Below are 6000 nucleotides of genomic sequence, written 5' to 3' on the forward strand. Positions count from 1 at the left end.
TTGCTGCTTGGTCTATTAATTTGCTGCATGAGAGCAAATGAGTAGATTATTCTGTCCTCTATGCATGAATTAACCTGTGAGAGGATAGTATAGATGATTGGTTTTAACCTCTTAGTGTCTGAAAGGCATTCAGAGCAAGTCCTGGATTTTCGGTCATCATCTTTCATATTTTTAAGTCCTAAAACCTCATTGATGCTCAAACAAGAAATCTGTAAATTACTTTTTATTCTGAGTCTTTAATTTGAAATTTTAATATATACATGGCTTATATAGTAATGTAGCAACATAATTTAAAAAAGCAGTTCAATTTGTATTTGATGAAAAACCAAAAAATGTACCATTTTGCAACTTCTGGAGATATCAACTTGGTGTTCCATCAAAATTAATAACTCATATATATTATTTAACATTTAAAATAGGAGAAGTTGAAAGAGACATGAGTTCATATTTTGAGTGTGAAAAAAAATCATATGCCTCAATAACAAAAACCCTACACCTTCAAAAGAGATTAATAACTTTGTCACTGTTAGTGTGTCTTTGAGTAGATGTTTCTGCATTGGCTTCAATCTTGGGTTTAGTTCAGTTCAGATGACCTTACAAAAAGAAATCTGAACAATCAAAAATGTGATATTGCTTTGAGAATGCTCTTGAACTTATTTTTTTCTCCTCTTAATACCAGAAAGAGATAATGTTGCTGTACTGTTTCAAAAATATAATGCAGAAGCAAGGAAAACTCTTAGGCTTGCTTCTGGAGTGGAATACAAAAATGATAACTGGGCATGAAGAGTCATTGGCAAAAACTTGTATTAGTTTTAGGGATTGTGTTTTTGTGTTGTCACTGAACTACAGGGACACTGGTTTAATGTGATGTATAGTGAAAAAAAAATTGTAGCGCTGCAGAGGGATGTTAGTTGCATAAATTCTTCCCTGATGTGTCTTGTGCACCCCATTTGGTGGTAGCAGCTATGGAAAAAACAGTTAATTTCCCAAGAGAAGGCAAACTATACATGGTCAGTGACTAAAATACTGAATAGGGAAGTGGAATAACATGGAATCCACCTGCTGTTGTGCTGCCCATTTTGTCACAGTCTTGACTCCACTTGGCTTTATGTTTTGTATAACACAATAACCAGAGGAATGTAATTAGAAATTCTCTTGCCTAGTAACTGAAATATCTTTTAGAGGAAAATATGACAGAGGTAGTTCAAATATATTATTTTTAATGGTGTCCATCAAATAGTTTATACTGATATTGTCCTTTGTCTTACCTTTAGGATAGCCTCATTTGATTTCAGACCTGTTCAAGTATCAATTCTGTTGAAAGTGGACAGAATTTCAATGTTTGCCATCTCATACCTCATGTTTACCATGCTCAGGTATGGAAGCAAAAGCTGTATTTGTGTTTGCATGAGGATACAGATAGAGATGCATGTGAAGACATCACATGCTCATTGATGTTGCTGCCATCTTAAAAGTCATACTGAGACTCCTGGAAATCTGGACAAAAATACTTTTCTGCAGTTCTTTTAAGTTCAAGGCTCACAGGTGTCATGGTAAGGTGCTCTGAAATTGAGTTTGTTGGCTCTTGGGTTAATTTTATAGGTTCCTTTCTCATTTGTGGTTTAAGATGCTGCTGACATCTGTGCCTTGCCTTCCCCTCTTACAAAGGGACTTTGTTTCAGCATGGCTTTAAGAAATGATTAAATGTTATCAGGTGTTAGAAGGGACAGAGGGTGGGGTTGGTTTTACAACCATTTTGTCCCTGAGCTGTGATTCTTGCCAACTTTGACATGCAAGCTCTGAGGCTGCTCCACTCACTGTCAGCTTGTCACTCTGCAGGTTTTGTGCAGCAGAGCTGGTCCTCCATTGCAGCTCACAAAGCATTTATCCTGCAGACAGTGCTGCTACAATTAAATCACTCAAAAACAGCCAAACACCAAGTAGAAGTTTTAATCAAAGGTACATTTTGCCTACTAATAAGACTGTTCCATCTCCTAATAAAGCCTCATCTCCAACTGGCTTCCCTGTGATTCTCCAGCTGCTTCTAAGGCCTTACCCAATATTCCCTGTCAGTTTCTTCCCTGCTCTTAAGGATTGAGAGAGCACCTGATGTCCTTTTACTCCCACTCTCTCGACACCTTTGAGCATGACATGATTCAGTTTCTGTGGTCTGGGATGTCAGGAAAAGTGAGAAAATGCTAACAAGAAACCTCTTTCAAAGAGCTGGGATCTGTGCAAGCACTACAGATATCACGCCAGTATTTCAGCAGTTCTGCTTTTGCTAAAGTGGATGCTGTGTCTTGGGTATTTGTTTCTTTTTAACATTTGCATCAAAGGTTTTTCTTCATTCTGTTTTCATTATCCTTATTTTTCATTCAGACTATAAATTTTTGTTGTACTTAAAATTATAATCTTTATTTAGCATATTCAGTTTCACCATTCATGTGTCATCAATATGCCACAAAACTAATTTTTTTTTTTGTGTTTTGGAATATGTTGAGGTGCATTTTGAATCTTTCTTTGCAGCTGATTTTAAATTGAGACTATGAAAATGAGCAAGTTGTGATTTTGCTATTTTTTCCCATAGGATTGTATTATCCAGAATGTGGGGCTTTTCATGAAGAGGGAAAGAAAAAGGCAATAAAATACTGGGAAATTAATAATTTATTTATAATATTTGTCAATACTGTGTGTTTCATTTATATGATTAGGCTAACACTTTACCATGGAATTATAGCCTTGCTTTGCTTGTTTTGCTTTCTTTGATTTTGAGTTTTACAAGGAATTTCTTTAAATCCCTGCTAAGGGTTGTCAGATGGCCCCTGGCACTGTTCTGTTGGTCTTTGTTCTGAATATTTAGTTTCTCGTTGAGGGCAGGGACAATGTCCTCTCTGCAGTGTGCTTTCCTCAGCTTGTCTGGGTGTACCTGTTCAATACAGCATGAATGGAAGCACCAAGGTTTGGCTGTTCTTGAGTTGTGGCTTCTCTGCCAGCTTCTCCTCTGCTGGCAAGGCCATTGACACATGGTGGTCTGGGACAGACTGGGCCTCTCTTCAGCTGAGGTTCAGTCTTGGCCCCCTAAAAGTTATCTAAGAAGTTGGGCTGCCTTTGAATGAACATGCTGATTTCTGGAAAAAGGCATTCTTGGTTCCAGTAAATGGTTATTGGACCATTTTCCTCAGTGAGTTGCTCCACTGGCATCAATCCCAACCTGACATGAATCATCTTTTGCATTGTATCAATTTTGCTGTTTGTGCAGTGTAAAAATTATTGTCCTTCAGTATCAAAGAATATCTTACCCAAACTCTTTATGAGAACAAATATACATGAGCAAATCTTAGCTGGTTTAAAGTTCAGCTTCTTTCTTTACCTTTCACATTACCCTAGGTTATTTATAGATTACCAGCTCATACTCCACACTTACCTAATTTTTGTAGGATTCCTTCCAAGACTTCATGACAATGGAACAACTTTTAGTGGTGGGTGACCTTCTTTAGCAGTAATTTCTTCCCTTGGGCATAGAAATCGATTTTCCTCATCCTGGTGTGCGAGGAGTCCAGGTCTGTCCCTTGCCCTGCCTGTCCCACGAGCTTTTGGTGCCACTGCAGGCAAATCACCTGAAGGCTGCAGCTCCTGGGGAATTCACTGTGGCAGCATCAGGGACAGGAGAAGGCTTTCAGGCACCTTCCCTCTGTGCTGTGATACAGAAACAGCGTTCTCTGAGAGTTAGGTGCTCAGAGGTGGTTTGCCTGGAGATGGGGGAGTCAAGGCAGAATGACTCTGTGCCACTGCCAGGGTTCACCAGGCTGGGTCTCTGCCCACAGCCTGGGAGGGTGAGCCCTGGACTATGGTCTGCTCTCAGCTAGAAAATTCCAGCCTCTGTGTCTATTTATATATAAATATGTGTGTGTGTATCTAAAGAGAGAGGCTGCATTCACCCTCTTTGCCTGCCTGCATGCAGTTCTTTTATGATAATGCTGCATTCAGTAAATTTAAGTTCTGCAGTGAGTGCCTGCTGTAAGAAAGGCTGCACTGGTATCAGCACACAGCCTGACAATGGCAAAGCTCCTTGAGTGAAGATGGTGCCATCTGTTCCAAGCAGCAGTTCTGTGTGTGGTGGTCTAGTGCACGTATGGGTGAAAAGAGGAAGTTGTTATGCCCAGGAATTTATTCCTGGCTATAGCTGAGGAGTGTTCAGTATCTTTGATCTACAATGTGAAGAAAATGAGACATAATTTATCAATAAACTAGACAATCACATGTCCTTGTAGTTGCAAAAAGCTTCTGAGGATTTACTGAATCAGCTAAAATATTACAAGGGAACAGGCCAGCGTGTTTGACTGGGGAGACTTTGATTTTGTGTCATTTTTGCATGTGCAAAACGTAAAGGGAAGGGAGAGTAAACAAAATTTGATACTTTGGAAGACACCAAGGGAAAGAGTTCTTCATTTAGTGGATTGTTTCCCTGAGGTTTGGCAGTGTGAAACCTCAGTTTTCCAGAGACCTTTCACCTGGCCATGGACACAGTGAGCATCAGTGGGATTGTATGTACATGGAGGTGTGTTATCCCTGAATTCTGCACTCCCCTCTGCTTCACCCAGTAACTCAGTAAAACCAGCTTGAGTGTGAGAAATCACTTCTTGGGGAGCAGAATGACTATGGATAGGCCAAGTTGTAAGTAATAGTCACAGCTCTCTTTAAATTATGTGCATAATAGTTAGAAAAATGAATATAAAATAAGCTGTGCACATTCCCCTTAACTCTAAGCAGCAAAACTGAAAATATTTCAAAGGGAATAGCTGTCCTATTCAGCACAAATAAACATATATTGGTGAAATGTGTGTTTCCATTTAATCTCTGTATTGATCAGAACACAATTGATCAGCCAATATCCTGAAAACATTGAGAAGAAAAACAGTGGGGAAAACACAAACTGTACTCTTCTGGCATAAATTAGCAAAAAAGTGTGATATAGATGTGATCTACATATATATTTCTGTAATAAAGATATGCCAGTGTAAGAAATGAATTATTTGTGCAGGCAAAACTCCTGTTAACAGGCAGTTAATGGAGAAGAAGGATAACAGAAGGGAGTTGGCAAGCTAAATGGGTGAATAACCTGTGTGTAAGGTTTATGATAAACGAATCTAAACAGCAGTCATTAAGTATAATTTTAACAAGATCTCAAGAACAACAGTATAAGCAATTGAAGAGGCAACAACCCATGGTGGGACTGTAGCCTGGTTTTTCCTTCAGTGCCCCTGGTAACACACTAATTGTAATTGTCAGTAACAAGGCCCTGGGTGAGCAGGAGAGTTCCACCTTCATCTTTACAAGAATGTGTTGTGAAGGGGCAGCTGTAGACAGCTCCACAAAGGACAGGGGAAGGAGGGAGGCAGGAAAAACTGCTGAAGCAGATGGCAAAAGAACTTGAGATGACTTCACATAACTGAAATAATAGTATTGAGAGCCTTCTAGTCAGAAGGCACAGATATAACATAAAAACCATTAGATCTGTTTCCTTTTGACAGTGTAAAATTTTAAACCAAATCTTCCCCATGGCAGAGGGTGGAGTGTGATGATGTTCAAAATTCCTTCCAAACCAAGTTTTGTATTATTATTAACATTCTTCAATCTCTTGCTTGACTTTTGCAGTTTATTTTTACTGGACAATATTAAAACAACCTTCTTGCATAGACATGCTGAGTTACTTCTTTTTTTTAGGAAGCTGCTAACCCAGGCTCTTTGCTAAAGGTGAAGTAACTAAAATGTTGTCTTTTGAAGGACAGGGCTTTATAGTACCTATGAAAATGTGACAAAATCTGTCATCCATAGGAGAAAGGATATTTAAGGACAAGAGAATGATAGCAGACAAATTTAGTCAGATGGACAGTGTATTTTAAAAGTGATACATTGTATTGAAAACTTGGAAGGATTCTTTAAAAAACATGTTGTACCTCTATTTTTAGGGGCTCAAAGCCTGGGAAAGGGGATTTCATA

Source organism: Haemorhous mexicanus, chromosome 12, assembly GCF_027477595.1.
Source record: "Haemorhous mexicanus isolate bHaeMex1 chromosome 12, bHaeMex1.pri, whole genome shotgun sequence".
Lineage (NCBI taxonomy): Eukaryota > Metazoa > Chordata > Aves > Passeriformes > Fringillidae > Haemorhous > Haemorhous mexicanus.